Raw genomic sequence first — 24,558 nt, forward strand, 5'->3', positions numbered from 1 at the left:
GTTTTGCAAGTCACTCTTATAGCTGCATGACTTCATCTCAAGCAAGCTAAATAAAGGAATTTTTGGTATTATAACGGTCACTAAGCAGACAACTGACGTGTCAGCGTTTAGAAGGGGTAAGGTTTCAGGGCGAGGATGGAAAGATACTGCTGTAACACGATGTTTTACTTGGGTGGCTTCATTGTGTAGGTGGGTGGCGAGTTGGAAGGAAGCTGGGAGGTGTTGGGGGGGAAGGCAGGACTATGCCAGAGCCTTCCCAGGCAGAATGTCAGCTCGATTGGGGCAAATCCCCTGAAATCTATTGAGACTCCTTATCTGCTTGTTCACAGTTCATCTAAGCAACTCTGAAAATTGGCTAAAATCTCCTCAGGCCAGTATTTCTGAGATTCTCTTATGGTTCAAAGCAAAGTTACATCTCGTTTGTCAAGTGTTCCCATCATCGGCCATCCACCTTCCTCCTGAAATGCTTCTCTGGGGCATGTGGTACTCTGACCTGCTGTAGGGTGCCTCCCAGGCTCTACCATATAGGGACCATACAGGGAGAGGGCTTGGCCCTGCTTCTCTGAATTAAAGACCTCCTGTTAGATGCTTCTGCTAAGACCAATTAGTTCCCCAAACAGCAATTAAGGAGAGTTTTCTCCCAGCTACTGGCAGCGGGGTTGCCTGTCTTGACCTATTTTGGCTGACTGATTCCTCTCTGCATACTTCAGTAATCAGGCTATTAGGGTGTTTGGAGTCTTCGCTGCCTACATTCCTCTATGGTGTGTCTCACATCTTCTCAACTTCTACATAAAATAGCTCCTCATCAAATACTATTTAATCCCTGGGCATTCAGCTTCTCTTGGGGTCAGTAATATTTTTCTTTCCATAGAACTTTTTACAAAAATAAATGTACTGAAGCTCTTTTCTTCTAAAAGACCCCAAAGCTCTTAAATCATCCTCCAAAGATCAGCTTGAATATTTTACACTGGACATAAAATATACCAATACCAAAATACCCTTTATGTCACAGCAAGGTACAAGTTGCCAGTATGAGGCAGTATCTACCTCGTATCTCCATGATGAGTTTTCTGCAGCAACCTTGCATCTCGTTCATCCCAGAGATTTGCATGCTTTTGAAGACAGGGAGAAGCCATAATTTCCCCTGCTTGTCATTTGTGGTCTGGTGCATACAGAACTGGAGCCATGAGGCAATCCGCCTGCGCTCAGCTGCCCTGACCCACGAAACTCACGCCTGACCCTCGTTCATCAGACCCCGACTGTCACGGTGATGAGACAGGACAAGAAGATGTGCCAGCAGACCCCAGACAGCTCTCACATTCAAACCACTCACAACCATGGAGCCAAGTTTCTCAGACCAAGGGTAGTAGGAAGGTTGAGGCAATATTCCAAAAACTGGCTCAAAACCACCAACAGAAGTTAGTATCTTATATTTATTCTCACGATATTTGTATTACCCCATTACTAATGAGTTCAAGCACAATTTGTGTATATTTATTGGCCATTTGGATATCTTCTCCTGTAATCTGCTGGTTTGGGTCTCATGCCCATTTTTCTCTTCCATATCTATGTTCATAATGATTTGGGAGCTCTTTATTCTAAATGCAAGCCCCTGTTGGGTTACATGTGTTACAAATATTTTGTTCTACTTAGTAAGTCAAGTTTTCTCTCTGTTATTGATGTCCTTTTATGAGCTGATGCCCAAAGTGTTAATGTAGTCCAGCTTATGAATTATTTTATGGTTAGAGATTTCTCAAATTCATTCATTAATTCTAAAAGTTTACTATAGACTTGTATTTTCTGTAAATGCAATCATTAGATCTTCAAAAGAGGGCTTTATATTTTCCTTTTTAGTCTTGATACCTTCTATTTCTTTTTTTCTTGCCTTCACATACTTCCTGGAATACATTAGCAATATTAAACCAGGAAATGCTTATTAATACCTTTTCCTGCATATTATGTACAATCCATCAGTAGGCTTCGAAGTGGATGTCAGAACATACACAAGCTATTTTCAGCACCCAGGCTCACCTTTCAAACGATATGATCCCAAAAATAGCTTTTGGGACCATCTTCCAATAGAAAGTGCCATTGGAAACCATACTGCAATCCCTCCTCATCTTTAATTAGGTTTAGAACAGAGTCAAATATGGAGTAAACCAGAAGTATGGGCAACAATACAAACTAATGCTTTTCCTGTGGCTGCACAGCAGGTGCGACAACTCCCTCTCCACAGCCTTTCTCACATGGCATGTTTCCCTTCTTTCCTCCTCCTCTGTCCTGAGTCTGAATGTTGGCTGAATGTAGAAGGTTGAACATCAGTGGTGGTCCTAAGAAGGCAGGTGCTGGCAGACACAAGGCAAGGAAAGGTGGGCTCACGGGATACAGATCTATCCAAGTCTTCTAACATGTTCACCTATAGTGGAAGAATCCGTTGCAATGCTTATACCATGGCTTGCCATCCTTGAGAGCTCTGTTCTGAGAGTTGGGCAGTGGCTCCTCCTTCCAGGACCGCCAGGGTTCCTGTGTACCTGGCCCGGACCGTGCTTCTCACATCAGCAGTATCCTCAGATATGTATTGACTCCTGTAACGGGAAGTCTGCTCTTGGGCTCGGTTTTCACAACCTACACGCAGTGATATTTCCAGAAGCCCAAATGCCAGTGGTAGCCATGTGAGCCATAGCACAGTAAGCAGATGTGTGGGTGTGAGAGGCATCACACCTGCTGGGTGCTCCCAGGGGCCAAGAAGGCTTCTGCAAAGGGTGTATTCCACCCACTGAGAGAGGCATCAGGTGAAGGGAGATTGTAGCTGTGCCTGTGGTCTACCCATCACCCTGAGAAAACATTCCTGTGAGTCCTGCTCTGGGTCAGCTGTGTTCCCCACCCCACCCCCACCCCTGGTTTCACCTCTGATTCATGACCTCAGAGGTGTGGTTGCCATTCGACTGTCTCAAATGCTGTAATTTGGAGGGACATCTGTATGGCAACCCTTAAGATCATTCTGCCTTGGCCCCATCTCAGGCAGAAGTGTACTTCATGTCTTTACAGTAAGATAGCTACTTACATTTCATTAATAAAATCCTCTCTGCACTTTGGAACCTTAAGGATTCTCCGTTCCGCCTTGCAGCCTGAAGTCCCAGGACCTAACGTCCATCCCATATCCAGCCTACTTGACTGAGCCCAGCTCCTTCTGCTCTGCTCGTGCTCACGGTCACGAGCTCCTTCCCTCTCTGCAACCAAGGGTGCATTCCTGGACCTACACACCTGCTGGGTACCTTGCCCTCACCCACCTCTTATCTACATCTCTTTATAGTGGACAATGTTTGGAAGCATGTTTCTTTTCCAAGCATCTCCTAACTTCTCTAGGATGGCCTATGGCTGGGGTATCCCAGACCAACATGCCCTCTGGTTGCCTGAGCACAGGGAGGCTGGCCGCATCCTGCAGCCCTGTTTGGCATTCCAGTAGTAGGCCATTCCCTGAAACATCTGTTCCCATGCGACCATCAGCATGTCCCTTCTTATCTTCATACTCCTCAAAGTGGAGGCTCAGCATCATGACTCCAAGACCCCGGGGCACCCCCCCTCCTGGATAACCTTGCACACACCAGCAAACTGTAAGACTTCTCCCCAGCCCCTGGTGCTCCTCTCAGCCACCAGTGATCCCTTCTACACATGAACATCACCCTCCTCACAGCCACATCCCCTGGCAGGATTCCCGCCTGCCCTTTGAGGAGTCGCCGATATGGCACCTTACCAACTTTTCCCACTGGGACAGTCTCTCCCATGTCTGACTCCCTTTGCCAGTTTTCTGCACTTTTGTCGTGGTCTTTCCAGAGTCACGTCCCACTTGGCGTGGTATACTGTAGTCACAAATAGTTCACAAGAGCTGATGTCACGAGGCCTCAGAGGCCAGGTGCTTTCCATACTTTCCCTCCAGGTACCTTCACGATAACAAATAACCCCATGACTCTAACTAACTCTGCGAGGTAGGAACTAATATTATCCTCATTGTACGGATGAGAAAACTGGGATCCAGAGAGTTCAGTTAGTGCTGTGGTCAAGCACCATGCCGGTGGCCCTGAAGCTGTGCCTCACAACTGCGGCACATCTGAGCTCCCCCGTTACAGTGGTAGCTTTCAGAGCGTGGGAACGTGGTGTAGGCGCCTAGCCCCAAAGTGCCTAGTCCACTGCCTGAATGTGGGGAAGTGTAATAAATGCCAGTGACGTGAATGCATAGTTTCTCATTTTGGAGTCGAGCACCATAAGCCATTAGGTTCGGCTGTAAAGTCAATCAGCAGCCGTCACTTCAGACTTTGACATTCCAAAAGAGTGACCTAGCTTTTGAAGAACGTCTTAGTTAATTTGTCAGTTTGTTAGTTGTTTGCTTGTTCGTCTGGCAAGCAGGAACACAAGACGTTGCCTGCATTTAACCATTAATGAGTATTACTGCCAGGGGCGTATCTGAATGTACTTGCATTATGTCCAGATGATTCTGTCCCGAGGTCTTTAGACGACAGAATAAGGCCATGCAGATGTGAGCAGGTTCATGACTACTCATGTGGAGGGTGTCCACATATACCTCCAGGCTGAGTGAAACCCATGTTTTCATTTGGAAGCTGAGGAGCATTCCATTTCCTTCGTGCTCATCATGCTCTAGGCACACACATTTGAAATGTTTATTAGCCAAACAAATTTGTTCTTTGCAGTGTAGATTTGTAATTTGAGAAATGTGGAAAATACCTCTGTGCATAATATCATGGCAATGATAAGGAAGATCCTGGTGCGTCTCTTAAGAAATACACAGTCAACATATTATAAATGTTTTTGTTTATGAAGGGTATATGGGGGAATGTTTTGGTGTATGGGGGAATGTTTAATGTTAAGAAAAAATAAGGGTGTAGAATTTTATATAAAATATCATCTCAATTATGTAGAAAGAAGTACAGGAGAGAAGACCAGAGGGAAGACAGTACAGCGTCCTTTTGCCCAGCACTGCCCCCAGGGTCCTCCTTGGGCCAATTCAGTCCCATGTAGTTCTTAAACCCAGTGCCCAGCTGAGACAGAAGGAAGCTAGCAGGCACCTGGACTATCTGCCTGCCTCTCCATCCCTTGCCTGTGCCCATTTACATTGTTCTTTGCAAAAGTAAGAATATTATGAAGTCCTGTTAGTGATACATTTCATTCCAATCTCACTTTACACCATCATTCAGTTACTTTTAAATGACTTTTCTACCTAGAGCTGATATAATGAAAATAAAAATTAGAGAAGTCCGCATTGGTGTTTTTCAGAGTTTAAAAACAAAAACAAAACAAAGCAATTTTTTTTTTTTTGTCTTTTTTGGTCCCTCAGCGATTCCAAATTATTTTGTCCACCATTCTGGTGCATTAGTATAAAGAATTAAATTTTGACTATTTCCTCTTTTCCTGGAAAATATTCTAACAACTTTCTTTGATGACATGTCTGATTGTATGTCTTGAGTATAACCGATCTTTTATGAACCCGTACGGGATTTTAGTGGTGCTGCACTTGTTGAGTATAATGGCACTATTCATGAAAACAGATGAATTCAGAAAAAAAATAGGGAATGAATATCAAAATGAAGTTGAACAGTAGGTTTTTATAGGATCCTTAAAATAAAATGCATTCTGGAGGGCTGCAGAGAAAGCTGGGCTGGTCATGGGCCTCCCGGGTACGGGCCCCCCCTATTTCTGATCCTACTGCAAGCCAGCCAAATGGGCCTCATCTTATCTACAAAGAACTATTTCGAGAGGAAAAAAGCTAAACACACACTCGATCCCTATCCTGGGGAAAATAGATCCCTTACTGAGTGTATTGGGCTTTGCTGGGGTCAGAGGTGAGGTCTGGGGGTCACCAGCAGCATCACCTGCAAACAGCTCACCGGTGAGCTTCCTTCCCGAGGATGTTTGAACATTTTATACACAGAGCCTCGACCCCAAGCACCGCCTTCCTGAAACTTAGAGTCTCCGCACGCAAGGCTTTGAATGCCTCATGTGAGGGCGGTCTGTCTTCTCTGCCTGAGATGTCGTGGGGAAGGGGTTTGCGTCAGGCCGTGGGCTGGCTTCTCAGAAGGTCACTTCCCAGCTGGCAGTATGTGCCTTCCCAGGATGGTCACCCCAGCTCCAGCAGGGGTTACAGCACAGGCTCCCAGGGGTGCTGAGTCCTGGCAGAGGTCAGCAGTGACTTTTCAGTGAGCCAAGGGGAAATGAGGGATACACAAACGATACCTGTATGTGTCTCCATATGACACATGGTGGGTGCTCACAAGATTCTGTACACATAGGACTATAATATACGTTTACTACACGTGCATGCACAAGTTTCTGAGACAGTGATGAAGCAGCCCCAGAGCTTCTGATTCCATAGATTCAGACGGGGATGTGAGTACTGTGAGGCTTGTAATTGCAAATTCCTTGTCTGGTACAGACAACACTGCTCTATGATTTGGAATCATAAAAATGACATTTAAAACAGGGTGTCCCAACCCTTTTAAAAGAGCCAGTGAGGGCCCACAACTAGTGGGCAATGCAGCCAAGCATGCCAGACATGCCCGGATAGTGGTCCAGCTGCATCTGCCCTGGCCAGGAGCCGACCACCGGCCCCAAGCCAAGAGGATAGCAGGCGAGAGTGCCAGGGCAAAAAGCAGAAGTGGATCACAGTCAGGAGGTAGACCCGTTTACAGCAGGTCAGAGAGACACAAGAGGCAAACCCCGGTGCTTTTGAAGGCATGGGCACTGACATTCTGCACGGAGCCTCACCCTTGGGTCCTAAAGCTCCCTGGCTGACCACTGTGGCCCTCTAGCACCAGCCCCAGTGTGTGTTCATGAGAATTTGAGATACTCATGTTCCAGAAGGTTCCAGAAAGTTCTTGTGCTTTGCTGTGTGTTCCCATGTTCCCAAGACGCTTTTCAAGACAGCTCAGGATAAAGCAAACACTTTAACTGTTAAAAATAAAGCATTGGTACTCACAAAGGTTAAACATGACCCACTCGACAAGAACACTTTGAAACAGCACAATACCAACAACTTGAAGTGACAGTTGGTGTTGCTCTGCTGTCTCATGAGGCCAGTGGCACAGTTTTACAGTACTCCAAAACCACAAGCAAAAAAATTTCCAAATGGGCCACCCACCCCTCTAAGGGCTGTTTATTGCTAACTTATATCCTAAGCTGATTTTTAAGTTCAAATTTTTTTTCATGAATGCTATTGAATCAACTTTATATGTTTTATAGTCTATAAACACTTCATTAGTTAATTCTAATAATAAGAGGAAAAGAGTCTTCCATAATTTAAGGGAGGAGAGAGTATTCAGGCAGTGAAGGCCGGATAGATAGTCCACAGTAAGAGCTCAAGCTGAGAATCTTAGGAAGGCACTGACGGGCACCTATTACCATGAGCTGATGAAGAGGGTGGAAATGGAGAACAGTGGTGTGTGTGTGTGTGTGTGTGTGTGTGTGTGTGTGTACACGAGAGACAGACAGGATTGATTCCTAAGGGCACCACTGCTGAGACAAGATGCTAATATTCTAAGACCATGGAAGAGGTGTGGAAGAGGTGGTGTGAGTTGGTAAAATGTTCCCCAAGGAGGAGACTGCCTGGCCTCCCACTGGATGAAAACAACAGGCATCTGCTGAGAAACTGAAGCTGAGACCCAAGGGATGGCTTATCTGAAAAGTGCAGAGTAGCCAAGGAAATCCACACACTTTGCAGTGTGGAGAGGAGTGATTTGCTTTCCTGAATTGCTAGCCTGGCTTTCGCAAGAGAAAGCAAGCCTTGGGTTGCCATCCCCTGAAGACAAGAGCTAAGAAAACATCTGGCGGCCCTCCCCATCCTTCCCCAGGTCTGGCCCAACCAGCAAAGAGCTTCAGGCTGCTGTGCACTAGCTGGGAGGTCACGTTGCGCATTGAGTACGAAGTTAAGGTTTTTTGTTTAGGGCTTTGTTTTGTTTTTTCAAATATCTGCAGGACAATTTTTGGAAGACTGCATGCCCCATAAAAGGAAGAAAATGGTGTTTGGCTTCTAAGCTGTGACTTGTGGCTGGCAGTTATAAATCTTGCACAATGCTGTAGCCAGGTCCTGTGACGCTCCTTCCTGACGTTATGGATAGAGGTGATGGGGCTGCTTCTCTCTGACCTTTTTTCACATTACTACTTTGTGAAAGCATCATGGGGCTCAAAGAAAATTCAGTTACTGGTGTTTCATTGGGTCAGAGAGTTGGGATTTTTTTTTCCTCTACTTTTATGCAGAGAATCATTGTATACAGAAAAGAAGGCCAGATTCAGTCATTGAAAGAGGATGCAGGAGAGACAACATTGTTACCATGCCGACGAGCATGGCAAGGTTTCCTGTGTTGGGAGGGAACCTAAATGTAGGCGTTCCAGGGGTTTTCACATTGTGTTTAATTGTGGGGAGTCACCTAAGGTCTCCGTAGTGCCCGTTTTCATGAGAAATGCAGATGGAACAGGTGTTCTCATGCATCTAAAACCTGACTGGCTCGCCCTGACACTCATTAGCTATTCCAGACCCTGCATGAGGGGATGCTGCCAACCCTTAGTCTCCACCGGCACCACATCCTCTTCATCGATAAGCCTAAGACTTGAAAACAAAAAATGCAATCAAAAGTTGGTCTTCAGTAAAAAGAGGCTGGGATATGCTAGAGTTCATCATCTTCTCAGTCTTTTCCAGTTCCAAAAATTTGATTCTTGAGCTTGGCACCATAACAGGTAGTCAGTAGACTGGGTGGAAAGACATCCCTGAGGCACACGGGGTGGGCTGCCCTGGGTTACCCAAAGTAAGGGGGGGAGGTCCGCAGCATTTCAAAAGTATTCCAGAAGTTGAACACTTTCATACGGTGAGGTAAGAACACATGTAAGCTAAGAACACATCACATTTCTTTGCTTTTGTGGGAACTCTACTTAGTACAGAGCACTGGCGCTATTGATGCCAATTGGAAGAGGGTCCGCCTGACCGTTTATGATACCATAAGCATGGCTTGAGCCCTTGAAGGTGGCTGAAAAGGGGACACACAGCGTAAATGGCCTCCATGGTTTAAAGTCTGAGAACCTCTGGTCCTAGCCCAGTGCCACAGCCCCCCAGCCTAAAGGAGTGTTTCCACACAGCCACAGATCAAGCCACCATCCTCAAATAAGGGGTCTCCTGAATCTAGCAAATCAAATCTTTCAAAAAACTTTTCATTCTAAAGATGTAAAAGAAAGATAAGTGCTAAAGACTAAGGACAAGACCCAGGGTCGTGGTCATGTAAAAGGAAAATATTCAGTCTCATGACTCTTCTAGTGGAAGTTCAGGTCTGGCCCACCCCCTAACCCTACTTTTGGCATAAGGTCTGAGTTCTGTGGGCAACATCTCCTGAAGGGTGGTTCTGTGAGCCCCAGGGCCCAAAAGTCCTGCAAGCCCATTCTGGGAAAAAGCAGTTACACAGGAGTGTAACTCGTGAGGATATTTTGAAATACAAAGAATTGTCAATGGACAGAGAATATTTAAAAGTATCTCAGGGTCACCCTACCCTCGACTCTTAAGTGGTGTCAAGGCAAGCCCCAGCCTCTGCTTCTCCGGGCTGGTGGGTGTACACACAACCTCAGATCATCTTGGGCCTTTCTTTGGCTATTTTCTGCCAAGTGACCTTAGGGGCACCACTGGCTGGGACTTCAAAGGGCCGCATCCCTTCCTGAATCTGTGAGACATTTATGGGTGGCTACCAGGGAGAGCAGTATTGTCTATTAAGGGCAAAGACTTCAGTGAACTGGTGGGAGGAAAGGCTGCCCTTCGCATCAGGGCTTGACTGTTTATGGTATGTGAGGGAGCTGTAGCTCCTGGCAGCAGTCTCCCCCTGAGGGTGGTGTGTTGGGTGAAAGGAAGTTCTGAATCATGACAAAGTTGGGAAAGAAGCACAGCTGGTCTACTTCATGTGTGTTTGTAGAGAGGGAAACTATGGCAGGTACGACCTTGGACCCCAACTTAATGATGTCTGCATCCCTGCTTTCTCCACTCCCTCCTGAAGCTCCAAACTCCTGCTTGCTTCATCTTACTTTTCCACCTGTAGTCAGGAAATCTGTCTGCCAAGAACCAGTCACTGTGGAGGTGGGTGTCAGGATAGATGGACAGTCCACACTGGCAGGTAGAAAGGACTGGAAACAGGCTTTACCTCAGTAAGGCAAGTTCATTCAAACAATGCAGATAAGCAATCGAAATTCAAGGTGAAAACACAATAATTCGGGTAAGAACTATTTCCCCTGTGTTCCTGCTCCTTTGCATGTAATTTCAATAGCACATGTATTGTCTTGTGAAGTATTTACTGTCATGACTGATGAACTTACAATCTCCCAAGGGAAAGGGGCCTGCCAGTTCACCTCTGGACCCCAGGTACTTGAGTATGAGACAGGTGGTAGGTGCTGAAAGATGTTTTCTAGAAGACATTTGAGGGGAGTGTCTCCGTTGATTAAAAAAAAAAATAAAAAATAAAAAATCAGTTAATGCATTTTCCAAGTAGCAGACCAAAAGTGTTACTTGGGAACTTGGGTCTCACCCGGGCCAGAACAGACTGCTGTGTCAGTACCAATTCTTTTCTTCTCCTCTGGAGGTGTTTGTACTTTATCATTCTGTCCTGGTTTCCAGGTCTGTCCCACTGCCATAGTACTGACACTTCCTGGCCTTTGTTGTACTGTGGCACAGACTCTGTTTTGAAAGGACAGGAGCATAATAAAAGCGGATATGGAAGAAGGGCCAGATGACATCACTGAAAGTATTTGAGGAAGTCCACTCTTTTGGATGTTTACAATCTCAGCATGTTAGTTGTTTGTAATATGATAAGAGCACTTTTGATACATTGGGGGAATTACAAGCCTTGTTGCTCAGACAGTATTCATGACTTTTTATCTTAGATTCATAGTGACGGAAAGAGAATAGGAGGTATTGGCTTGAGTCCCAAGTGACCTTGGCTCATTGGTTGACCTTGGGTACAACATTCAGCATAGTTGAGATGCTTCAATTATGCTGATGCCAGCTATTCACTGATTTTTTTTTAAAAGAATTCCACTATTAAAGATGAATTAGCATACTCAAATTTCCCTCTCAAAATCTTAACTCAGAGAAATCGTTAGTACATGGAGGTATAGCCTTTCCAAGGTTAATTCCATAAGCTCTATATAGATTTAACCTTGTACATACACATGCTTGTAGAATGAAAACCATAAAACATTCAAATGTCTCTATAAACAGCAGTCTCCCTAAACAATGAAAATGTTGACACTTGCTATATATCACTGGATCTGAACTGTGAGTGAGGAGAGACTGGCATCTCTTCCTCTGGATGAAACAAAAGAAAAGTCAAGATCATAAGCAGTAAACCCGTCCTACCTTGTGCCAGGCGCAGTGGCTAAGCACATCCCATGGGTTCGTTTAGTTTCCTCCTGACAACAACCGGACAGGTAGGGCTGGTGGATGCTACCCAGTTTGCAAATGAGGAGACCAAAAGACATATGGGATAGGGGTGACTCCCAGGCCCACAATGCTAGGGCACCAGCCTGGAGCCCAAGTTTGTCCCTCCAAACATGGCACCATGGAGACCAACACCAGGTGGGACACAGTGCAGATGTGCACACCTGACAGAAGACTGGGAATCAGGACCGCAACACCCTGTAGACTCAGGAAGACCCCATCCTCTTGCAGATGCTCCAGATGCAGGATAAAAAGCTGGATCAACTATCTTCATCCACTAGTACGAGTATGACATAACTGGCCCTTCATCCTTAAAATGTGTGCATGCTGATTCTGGTGTTGCCTTCTCAGTGGAGATAAGCTCCAAAACTTGGTCTGAACCTAGTCCAGGGGAAATTATTATTTGGTAAGTCAGTAGAGCAATTACTGTTGTATATGGTCCCTGAGTGTACAGCACCAAACCCAAGAATTAAAAGCCCAATAGCCTACTGAGGAACAAAGAGAAGCATGGGATTAGAAACTCACGGTTGGAATAGCCAAACAGATAGATATCCACATGGATAATCTGCACACAAGTAACAGTGCTGCTTGCACCAATCCGGACTCTGAGACGGAGCTGCTGGCCCCAGAATATGTGTCTGCTGTGACTTAGGGTAGATATGACTCACAGACCTTCTCCCAGTGCAATGATAAAACTGCTAAACTCACAGCAAGGGAATCCTGAACCACTGCTAATAGGCAAAGGCAGATGTAGATACCTTCTGAAAGCTGTCTGACGCGTTAGGTTGGCTGGATACGTAGGGGAGAAAGAACCAAGCAGAAATGCAGAAATTCTACCCTAGAAGCCAGGCCAGCAGATATGTAAAGTGACTGTGGCTCTGGTATGGACTTTCTGCCGGCACCAGAGTCCCTGTGATTTGACTCAGATTGCTGTCAGGTTTGCAAAGATGAAGCTTCTCAGGTCTGGACTCGAGCCTGCCCAGGCAGACTGCTTGTATTCCTTGCATGCCAACACAAACCAGTATCTGCCTTGCCTGGGCCAGTCCTCCCTAAACCCAAACAGAAATCTTATTGTATTATAAAAGAGTGTTACTAAGTCTCTCTCATTCACGTTCTCCTTGGATTTTGCCCCCAAATTTAGCATGTGACGGGGGGCAGGGTTTAGATAAAGCTCTTCACTGGACATACGTTCCTGGAATAAATAGCTTCAGTCCATTTCTGAAGAGCAATGTTAAATATTCACTTTAGATTCCTATGCCAACACTAACAACATACACATATTTATACACTGCCAGAGAATACCAAGAACTGACATGCTGTATAAATAAATAAGGAGGAATATAGGTAATGTGTGAGGTAATGCATATCCTAAGTGATGTGGGCTGTCTCTCACTGCACAGAGAATAATCGTTCACAAATATTTCAGGGCATTTATTCTAAATAGAACATTAGGAACTTTACCACGTGTGCACCATATGGATGCTCCTTCCTAGCCATAATAACAGGGGTGGCCTCTGGAACAAGAGTCTAAAGCTCCCAATAAGTTGGTCTCCACGACACTGAGAACTGTATCCCTAAGGCTATAAAAGTGACTGAATTACGGTAGCCTTCATCAAAAATAGTCTTTAATGTGGCCAATTTCTTCCTTATTTGGTGAGAACAATGCCGCCAGAATGAGCAACAGATAAGAGAATATTGAAGTACGGTCTGTTCTGCTGCATGCGTTTTCTGTAACTCAGACCTGCTGAGATAGGCCATCGCTGCTCAACAGCAGAATGAAGTCAGTACAGAATGGAAGTCATGTGAGCTCATGCATGGTGCTCTCCCCAGGCGTGTTGTTTGCACACTGGGTAAAAGCGTAGCTAAGGGCAAAGTAGATTAAGACTGAACACCGCAAGCTGTCGAAGAATTTAACTCTATACAGGATGCCCAAGTGGCGGCCTTCCCTCCCTGGGCTCCATGCGGCCACACCCCTCCCCCAACGCACCTGCTGCGTTCTTCTTCCCAGTCTTGGCCACATGACCTCTCTGCAGCCTAGCAGTCGTACCACTTCTATACATCTTCTGTCAAACTACTGCCTTCACTCTTCTTTAAGATGAAACACTACGGTTATTATAGTATTTCTTTACTTATCGGGAATTTTAGGTATTTGTTCGACTGTGCTATTATTTTCCTGGGATGAGGACTAATTTATTAGTGCCCTGGTTACAAAGTCTTGCAGGTTTTGAGTGGTCTGCCTCTGAACACTCTTTTTCCCATAGATCTTGTTGGTTTGGCATGTGATGTTACAGAATGTGAAGGTTTTTCAGAAATGGTCATATCTTGTGTTCCAGCAGAAACACCCATACTTAAAAAGAATGAATAGGAACAAGTTGGGAAGTCAACACAGGTTTGACTTCGCTGTTCCCGAGGGTGAGAGGCTGTTGCGTTTGAGTGTTTTGAGTGGGTCTCAGCTCTGTGGCTGGGGAAGGCAAGGGAGGAGGGAACGCACATTCCAGGCTGAAGGCACAGCTTGTACGAAGGTGCGTTCCTTGAGGAGGACGGGACCCAGAGGTGTTCATGTTCGGTGCATTTAAAATCCTTTACATTCCGCCCTTGTGGGAAAATATTTTATTAAGCACTTGGTTGCAGTTGAAATAGAGGGACACCTTGACAGCCCAGGAACAGTGGACAGACAGGAACAGAGCCCAGTTTGGCAGCTGTCAGGAGAAGCAAGGAGTGCTAGTCCAGAGAAGCAGTGGGGCACTGGGACCAGAGGAGATGTAAATACAAAGTATATTGTATCTCGTGAGCCTGACATGGGCTCTAACCTACAATGTTAACACCAAAAGGATATAATTACCCACCTAGCCAGGTGCTTGACCTGAATGTTTATGTCCTTCCCAAATTCATGCTGAAATTCGAGCCCCAAAGGTGATGTGACTAGGAGGTGGGCCTTTGGAAGATGATTAGGTCGTGAGGGTAGAGCCCCCATGATGGGATTAATAACCTTATAAAGAGGCCCACAGAACTCTCAGGCCCTCTCTACCACACATGAAGACATGGCAAGAAGATGCTGCCTGTAAATCAAGTGCAGCCCTCAACTGGACCACAAATCTGCTGGTCCCTGATCCTAGACTTCCAGCACAGGAGAAATGAATCCCTGCTATTCCTAAGTCCCCTCAGTCTATGATATTCCAGCCAAGTGGACTGAGACACCAGGCATTAGTGATTAACAAAAACAGGAATGGTGACAATCTACATTAAGGATGGAGAGATCGAGGGAGCAGAGGGAGTGACTTCCAGAAATTGATCTATTGACAGACCCACCGAAGATGTCTGGTTGGCAGTCAGATGCCTCCAAATAGAAGCATTCAGTATGTGATCTCATTCCACCTGTGCGTATGCGTGTGTCAGATACAACAGCCCCAGCAAGATTGCCAACGTGCACATTGGCTTTCAAATTAAGCTCTATGTGAGGCACTTGATATCATGACGACATCAAGATGAGTGGCTCTAGGGGAGCCTGGGTGGCTCAGTCTGTGAAGCACCTACCTTCAGCTCAGGTCATGATCCCAAGATCCTGGGATCCAGTCCTGCTTGGGGAATCTCTGCTCAGCGGGGAGTCTGCTTCTCCCTCTTCACTGCTTTTGCTCCCCCTGCTTGTGCTCACTGTCTTCTCTCTCTCTCTCTCTCTCTCTCTCTGTCAAATAAATGAATAAAATCTTAAGAAGAAGAAGAAGGGCTCTAGCAGTCAAAGAGCAGCCTGCCTCCTGGAGAGAACCCCAATGAGCTGAGGCACACCCTGCCTGGGTCTTGCACTGGCACGTTGGTCAGCCCAGCAGCGCCCTGGCCTTAGTGAGCCTGGGTCCGGGTGGCCAAGGAGCCATCACAGGAGAGTGAGAAGGAATGGTAAGAAGCTGTTTCAGATACTTGAAAGGAGAAAAAACTCATTCTCATTTGATACTTGGGAGACTGTTTCATTTGGAAGTCAAGACCTAGGGAATCCTCATCAGGAAGAGGTTCAAGATCAGCCTTTGGAGTCATGTGAATAAGCTCCAATTGAAAATAGATCCACAGATATAATCTAAATTGCTGGGAGAATAAACCTTCAGATGTCTCAGGAGCCCAGAGCATGCTGCCGTAGATGTTGCAAGCGGCTGTACATGTGATGGGAATAATGAATAGATTATGGGAAGTCGACTGCAATTAGAAGTAAAAGGTACCAGAACTCCAGTGATCTGGGTGGTAGGTGACAGAGAAATCACCCGAAAATGGAGACAGTTTGTGCTTCAGACAGGACATCTTTCATGCTTCCAGGTGGAGGTTACCTGCATTTCCAGGCATCCTCACTCGGTGCTTTGCCTCTTCTGAAGGCTGCCTGTGGAGTCCACTCACAGCTGACCTCCGGCCCCACAGTCCCTGACTTGGGCCTCCTGACATCAGCTGCATACCCATGTCCCTGGCCCTCGCCGTCTAGGTGACTCAAGACAAGACAACCCGCAGTCCCCACCCAGAACCTCATAAGGGACCCGGCAGTAAGGCCTCAACACTTCCTGGGTGAAGGCCAGGTAGCTCCAGAGAAAGGATGTGGTGAAAGAAGCAGGAGGGGTGCTTCTAAATGGAACACATGCACCCTGCACTCCGCACCTGGTTATCAGTGTCAGCACCTGCGCCAGCCCCTACCCAGGCCCGAGTGTCCAGGGCAGCCTGCCTTCCTCACTGGAGATTCTGCGAGTCAGCGCAGGAGGGGAGCAGGGTGGCCAGGGCAGAGCATGTGCAACAGGAACCGCCCCGCCCACCTTTTCTCGCTCAGCCAGGAAAGCCGCCTGTCCTCACCTGCAGGCAGGCCCACCCACACTCTGAGATCATTCCTAGCCTGGGGCAAGGTATTTCTAAGGAAGCACTGCTCCTACAGCCTACAGCCTTGGCTGGGTCTTAGGCTTCATTCCTGGGTCTGGGGCTCCATGCCAGCGAGCCAGGCCTGCACCCAATAGCACTGCCCCTGGGGTCTGGATGGAGTGGAAGGCCTCATGCAGTATGTCATTGAATAATGCCCCCAACAGTCCTGGGGGAAGGCCATTAGGATCCTCATTTTCTGCGGAACGTGCAGTGGAGCAGAGCAAGTTTGTTTCCCTGCCTGGACGGTGCCCCGAGTTCCTGATTCCTCTGATCGGCCTCATCACTCAGGGTCAGAGGTCCCTCCCGGGGCCCCTCATCCTTGACTTCGGCATGCACTCCACCATTTGGCCTCCTTTAAATGTCTTAAGTGTAAATGAGGTAACTTGGGGAAGCGTCTGGCCCCGGCCTTGGGCCTGCCGCACTGTCCACGCCTGCCAGCCGCCAACCGCATCTTGTCGGACTCCCTCGCTGGGGGTTTCTAGCCCGTCCTGTGTGCAGGTTGGCACCCAGGCCAGGCATCTGAGCGAGGTTGTCCTTGGCTGTCTTGTCAACAGCAATTCTGTTTGGAGAACAGCCCCAGGGGCGCCTGGGGGGCTCTGTTGGTGAAGCGTCTGCCTTCAGCTCAGGTCATGATCTCAGGGTCCTGAGATTGAGTCCCATATCGGGCTCCCTGCACAGCAAGGAGTCTGCTTCTCCCTCTTAAATAAATAGATGTTTTTAAAGAGAGAGAGAGAGAGACCCTAGTCTTTCCCCAAGTGGGGACCCTAATAATTAACATCATAGCTTAATGGAGAGAGAGAGGGAGAGAGAGAGAGAGAGAGAAGAAAGAAAGAAGAAAGAAAGAAAGAAAGAAAGAAAGAAAGAAAGAAAGAAAGAAAGAAAGAAAGAAAAGGAAAGCACCACAGACCTCAAACTGTCAGAGGAGAGAGGGTGGAGATGCTGGCCGTTGTTGCTCATAAAAACACGTAAGTATGCAAGTGTAAAGTCACGTGGCTTATAGCCAATGGCCCAGGGAAGCTGGGAACGCAGCACCTCCCGGTACCGTCTGCAGGGAATCCAGCCAGCCAGCAGGAGTGACACAGTCCCTCAGGTGTTTACCTGGCTAGAAGTCAGCGAGGTCCTGGGGCACGTGACGACAGTCTCCCTGAGAGCCTCTCCGCAGCTCATAGTCTGCACTCTGAACTTGTCATCCCTGCTGGTTCCCGCTCCCAGCACAGCGCCCTGCTTTCCTCCTCCGTCCCCCAAACTCCCGGCCTCATGAGGACAGGCGGGAGCGCAGACGTAGTACCAGCCAACTGCACATGTTCACTTCAAACAGGCCCGCACGTCTGTCCATCAGTTACTTCACTGCCTCTACCTGTGGCATCCTAGGACCACTCGAGTGCCCTTGATGTGCCTTCAACAGAGGAAGCTGGATTGGCGGGGTTTCACATCCAGTTTGTGGGGAAGAGGGTTTTGTTCTGTGTGGCATGGCCCTGCTCTGCGTTTCCACTGCCATATGCCTTGTCTTGCTAATACCATGTTGGAATTATTTCCTTAATGTTTAAAGCTGCATGTACGGAAATGGCTTATATTTCCTGTTTTGATAAACTAATAGAATTTTTACTGGGAACTTTGTTCCCAAGTTGGCTTTCTCCTTTGTTAGCCTCTTTTTGGACTAAAAGAATAATTCTAAAAAGTCGGGCTTGACTGGACTTGTGAAAAAGACAAAGACTTGTATAGATTTTTTTTCTACCTAACTATGAAAGATTACTTTTTTGCAAGAAGGGATGTCTGTCTTCTGTGTCTGTTAGAATGGGTTATTCAGTATCCCTCTGTACAGGAAGCTGGGGGGAGTCCAATGGTAAAATATCTGTAAATTCCCTACAGAGACTTGCTCTTTTTGGCTGGAGGTATATTGGCCTAGAAAGACTTTCTTGGACAAGATGTTTCTTGGAACATGTGGAGGACAAAATATTCTTTGTTTTAGGACAAATGAGTTTTGTTCTTGCATCTTCATATAAATTTGGTTAATATTCATTTCTTATGTGCGATTTGAGAACAATGCTGAGCATTTTTTTTCTGTCATTTGTAAATATTGTATCAACTTTGAACAAGACTCACATCTGCAGAAAGCTGAGTCCATGTCTGTGGATTTGCTCCCTTAACAGACAGGGACCATCCACACTGGTAACTTACAGAAATAGCTTGTCGTAGAGTCTAAATCTTTTGTGAGTTTTATTTTCTGGCATTTGGGTTGTTATTTAAACCTATTTTTAAATGTCCTAAATATGAGGACAAGTCTGCTGCTGGGAGAAGTGAGAAAAGCAGTTTTCTCGATGTTTTGAAGGGGGCCACTCCTCAGACAGCTACAGAGGAGCATGCCCCTGTGCGCCGGGCGGCAGGGCAAAGCCTTTCTTTCCTCTGCCTGATGCTACGTGATACCCAATGAAGGCAGCATGATTTTTGGCTCCCCCAGTGCCAGGGGATTGCTCACATAAGAGGCACATGAGACCGGATGTTCCCTTAATCTTGCAGCTGCTCCCAGTGATGTCCATTCTGACTAGACTGGATTCCATTTATAGATGGCAGAGCAGTCTCTGCTGGCAGCCAGAGAGCCAGTGGCTCAAGACAAGAAACTCTGCTTGAACCTGACAGATACTTGATTAGGGAACCTGAAAACTGGCTTTCTTTAGAAGATTCCGTGACCTCTGTTCTCCCAGAGACAAGACTCACTGAGGAATGTGGATCACGCATGTAGGGTGGTTTGGGTGTGTCTAGGCTGAACTGAATGTCCACGCAAAGATATGTATTTTTAAACCTTTCAAAATGTGATGATGCCAAGATCACATAAGATTCTGAAAAAGAGAATTCCCACATAAAAAGGTGACCCCCCCCTCAAAAATCTCTTGGTCAAAGATCTCCAGTTTGACTCTGGAAAACAATGTCTCTTGCATTTCACTTGTGTAAAATATCCAAGGTTTCTAGAAAAATATATCTATGCCTTTGCATTGCCAGTTGGGTCTTCGGCGATCCGGGTCATTCTTAATTTCTAGAATTTCTAATTAGCACAGCCATGCTGGCTGCCAGTTCAAGGCAGGGTAAAATTCAGAAGAGAAGAGCCTAAAAGGATGTTCTGAATAAGGACATTCTTTTGACACCGTGACTGGTGAGATGCTCAGCTACCAGCCTCCCTAAACTGCCACAGGTGGCAGGGGTCAAAGGGAGTCTGGGGCCAGCACTCTTCCAGAACAACATGTCGTGTCCTCTTGACACGCGGAATGCAGGGAACCCGTAGGGAATGTACTTTCTTCCTCCACTGAAGGACATGGCTTCACAGGAAGCCATAGCAACATGTCTACGTGGAGAGCCTGTTAGAAAGCGTGTCCTGATGCAGGAAATGTGGGGCCTGCATTGCTAAGTAGCACCTGGCGACACAGGCGCTGCATCCAAGTGCCACGCTGGGTGTGTCTAGGGCCCAGACGAGGCCACAGCATTGTAAGCTTAGATCAAGCGCCTCTTGGACGTTGCATCTGAGGCAAGAGGCACAAACCCCTGCCTCCCACCTGTCCACCCTTTTCTGCCGCCCAGCTCCTTTGGGACACTGTGTCCAGGCACATCCTGCTCAGACTCTGCTCACTGTCTTCACTGAGAGCTCTCCCCACGCGACCCTGACCTTCCCAATATGGCTTTTGTTCTTACTCATCATTTTACAAGAAGTACCCACTTCATATCTTCCTGGTGCAGCTCAAAGGCATTCCTCATTTACTACACTTCTGTTTAAGCCATTTTCTGTTTGATTTCCCAAAACCTAGAATTCGCATTTCTTTTTCAAAATAATTCCTGTTGGCTCCAGTACACTTGGTAAGATGTCAAACGCTTACAACGAGAGCAGAAGTACCACCCTTTGCCTATGTCTGCGGCAGCTCCCCAGGCCTCTTTGCATCCTCTTTCCTTCCTGGAGGGAGCAGCTGAGCCCCTAGGGCAGAGCCCTAGACGAGGCAGCTCCCAGGATACGGGCACCCATGGACAGTTGCTGAAGGAATCAGTGATTAAGCCCCCAGCTCAGGCCCCCTCTAAAAGTTGGGAAGTTAGATTCACAGTTCCAGGTGGTTACACATCTTGGTAGCAACTGAGGTAGTTTTTGTTGAGCAAGGAGGATGGAAGATGGTCCCTGCACACCTATCCCAGAACCATAAAGCCACAATGGGCTTAAATTGAGCCTTGGCTGTAAGCTGGGGGATCCTGGGGGTCCTGTGAAGAAGAGTTTCAAATCCACTCCAATCCAAGATGCCCTGGATTCCCTGATGATGATAACCCAGAGGTCTTCCTTTCTAGGCCTGGAGACTGGCAGCTCTCTGTTCCTGGGTTGTAGCAGTGAGGGCCTCAGGTGTGAAGGCAAGGAGATCAGCCTCTTCAGGGAGGCCAGTAAGGGATAATGGAGGACAGTACAGCCTGAGGGAGAGGGCCCAGCTAAGTTAGTCCTCTCTGTGACCGGCCTCCTTGAGTCTCCCTCTCATCTTACCTCTCCTTCATGGCACTTGCTGTAATTTAAATTGTATAGGTTTCATGGCTTGTGTATTTAGTTTTCTTATCAACTTGTGTACATTCTCTGATCCCCACTTTATAGCCATGGCCCAGCACAGTGCTCAGCCTGCAGTAAACACCAGGTGGAAAATGAAGGAAGGAACAAATGAGTGAATTTGCAAGGGAGAGAGTGGGTCAGGTGTCTCCAAGAGCCCTGCAGCTGTCATGTCTGGGGGAACTGGGGAGTTAGGAGCTCTCTCACAGGTGCAGCTGAGGGAAAGGCTTTCCCTGATCACTCCAAGCTGGGAAGCATGTGGCACAGATGCCTTCGTTGTTCTGGAGCCAGGGAGGGAGCAGTTTCTGCATGAATACTAGGACAGGATGAGCACATGCATATCAGATTCAGGCATTCTCAAGGGGGTGGAAGCCCTTACCAGTTTGCATGGATCTTTACCATAATTGGTCTCGTTCGGCTGTGAGTCCTCCACCTAGAGATGAAGAGCATCCAGACAAGCTCAATTGAGTGGATGCAGCATGCATGGTCCATGATGGTAGACACATTCCATATACCTCAAGCTGGGTCTGCAGGAGCCTCCTGGCCCTGGGAGCAGCCTGTTCTCTGTGGATGTTGGGATGGTGAGCACAGTGACGGGCATTGCTGCAGGGGGCAGGAATATTGTTCTACAGAATGGTACTGATGGGTATTCAGACTTGGCATGAGACACTAGTGGAGAATTGAACTGATGCTCCTGATGGAGTTTTGGTTAGAAAGCATGCCCTCCTAGAGACACTGTAGTTGAAGGTCTAGACCCGGGCCAGGTGCTGGGCAGACTCTTGAGGTGGATGTACAGTGGGAGGAAACCAGTCATCTTTACTAAGGAGTTGAGGAGAAGGATCAAGGTTCATCTCTGAGTTGTGTCTAGCAATAAAACAAGGGCAGACCCAAGGACTTGGAGCTTGGGCAATGGCTGGTGGAGGCTGTTAGTATTCTTCTGTTCAGGGGACAGAGCAGTTCATGTACTCCTCATCCGAGATCCTCAGGAGGGCATTTGTATCTTGAGAATGTTCCAGAGCTAACATCCCACCAGAGGAATTCTGAAGCTCAGGTCTGAGATTTGTATAGTCTCTAAGAGACGTCTGGAACACATGCTCTGCCCTAATAAAGTAAATACTTCTGTTCATCCTGGAGATCTGACATTCCAATTCGTGGTACTTAGAGCTCTTGTAGATGTTGGAATTCATAGGAATCCCTCTGTAGGATATGCAAGATGTAAGATGCTGATGGGAAAATACACACACACACACACACACCCCACATCCCATCCCATCACACACACATACGCCACATCACACACACACATGCACACAGGCTGGAGTCTCCATGATGGAAATTGACTCTGGCTTGTAGAGGGAGGCCTGCCTCTCAATGATGTATTTCTCACCTCCTGAGATGAGGTCCCCAAGCCATGGCACATGGTTGAGGAAGTGTCAAGATTGGAAGTTATCAGACCTACAAGCCCCAACTCCAAAAGCAAAACAGCACTGTTAAATTTTAAGCAGGTTATGAAGGTTTCTATAACTAAGTCTAGTGCATATCCTAAACATAGGATAGAAGGTCTGTTAGATCAATTTAAGATCATTTCAACCATTGATTTATATCCAGGGATTTGGCAAGTGCCTTTAAAATCAAAACTAAAAATAGCCGATGCAACATCAGATGAAGAATATAAGTTTATGCTTTACCCTATTGTCTATAGACTGAGGAGCCCCCTTACCTTTTCCAGACAACTGGCAAATAAATTATTGTGTGAACCAGGGAAACCTGCCAAGCCACCTATTCACATCCCAGTCGTACATCATAAGTATAAATGTGGCTGCCCATCTAGACACCTCCCTTCAGCATTCAGGGTAACCCATAAAACGAATGGCTTTGTATGGAGCTGGATTTATAAAGACTAAATATTCAAAATCATGGGACTCTAAATGAGCCCCACTATAGATAAACATTGCAGCTGTAAAAAAAAAACTGGCAAATATCTAGAAACATATTTTGAAGGCATGAAAGAATTTTAAACATGTTTACTTTCTATACTATGGAACTCACAGTGTCTCACAGAAAGATAACCAAGATATCCAAAAGGCTTCGAGGTGTTGGTTTGAGATTTTCAGATTTTTTTGAATTCTTCAAAATCTAGTGACATGCATTAGGTACTAGAGTAGGTAAAGGGTTATTGTCAGGACACAAGTAATGTGGCACTCCAGTGATCCCTCTTATAGAAAGTTGTTAGCACAGGAAAGGAATTTATCATCTCTACAAAAAGAACATGGCATAGTTATTGTGGTCTTAGGTAAACTCTGGCCAGATAGTTTTGAGTCAGACTTCACTTGTGTGCCTGTCCAAGACTGAAAGTCCAGGAAGGCTAGCAGGCGTCGCAGCAGTGGCCACGCAACACTATATCCATTTACACATGACCATCAGTACCATGCCAGGAACAGGGAAGATTCTGGCTGACATGCTAGCACAAACAAACAGAAAGCTTAACAGAGGGTGACCAGCCTGTTTAGTCGCTGAGACTTAACTTAGAAGAGAATGGAACAGATTATGGTGAAATGCACTTTTGTGTAAATTTGGAATGGTCTGTTATCTGGGGAGTGTTGCTTGCATGGTAAGGTTTGGCTCAGCGCGCACCAGAAGCTAACCATGTCCAGGTTATCAGTGCCAGCCAGCTAGGCAGTCTGGTCTGTCGGGCTGGCCAAGGATGACGAGCCACATAGGGATTCCCCTGCACTGCTGCACTGAGTCACCTGTTGTGCAGATGGGGGAGGCGGGGCTGATCCGGAAGAGCAAAGAAGAAGGTCCATCTGATATCACTTCCTACTCAAAACATTTCATGCCATCACCAGTCGGAAAGGAAGATCTCCTGGTCCAAAGTCCAAGTCCATGTTTTACTTAAAATACTGAGATCAAGGGAAAGCGAGAAATGCCTTGGAACCCACTGGAATTGTCTGGGTGGAGAACTCCCTCACTTAGCCACTCAATTCATTAAAGAGTCCACCTAATAGAGACTTGGGAAAGCCTCTTCCTTCCATCCCCTCCTCCTTCTGTGAAGCACTGGGTCCCTCAGAGGGAAGGAAAGGAGTGTCCTCTCCTGGCACCACCGGGGATGTTGAGAACCTCTGTGGTGGTGGTGAGAGGTGTCGAGAACCTGGCAGATGTGTTCACAGGGTTCTCTGTCCCCCATTGGAAGCCCCCCCCCCCCTTTAGCTCACGAGGATCCGTGTTGTATGATGAACCTAACCCAGTCCTGCTCACTTGGAACAACCTCTCCTTGGGGCTGCATCCCCCACATTTCCAGGAGAATGAAGGGCCGCTTCCTACACACTTGGAGTCTCTCCTTCACGCTGAAGTACTTAACACAGAGTGTCCTCATGTGTTCACTTCACACGGAATCCCTGGATTCAGGGAACATTCTCCCTGACTTTCGAGACCAGGACCTAGCATGGCATCTGGTGTTGAGCAGGAACCTTTAAAAGGCATATTGACCATACAAAGTTCATTGCCAAGAGTGACTGTAATGTAAACTCTGGGTGACCGTGCCTCATCAGTGTAGGGTCATCAACTGTGACACATGTGCCACTCTGCTGGGGGACGTTGGTGGCAGGGACAGCTGTGTGTGTAGGTGGGTAGGGGGTACATG

At 46.9% G+C, this 24,558-nt stretch overlaps 1 protein-coding gene across 4 annotated transcripts in view; it reads left to right on the forward strand.

Annotated features, from left to right (window-relative positions):
- The window catches only part of COL4A2 (collagen type IV alpha 2 chain), a 538,879-nt gene that overhangs the window by 391,238 nt on the left and 123,083 nt on the right, over positions 1–24,558 (forward strand). The gene's annotated exons all lie outside the window — the stretch shown is intronic.

The sequence above is a fragment of the Canis lupus genome, chromosome 22 (genome assembly GCF_003254725.2).
Source record: "Canis lupus dingo isolate Sandy chromosome 22, ASM325472v2, whole genome shotgun sequence".
NCBI classification, from domain to species: Eukaryota; Metazoa; Chordata; class Mammalia; order Carnivora; family Canidae; genus Canis; species Canis lupus.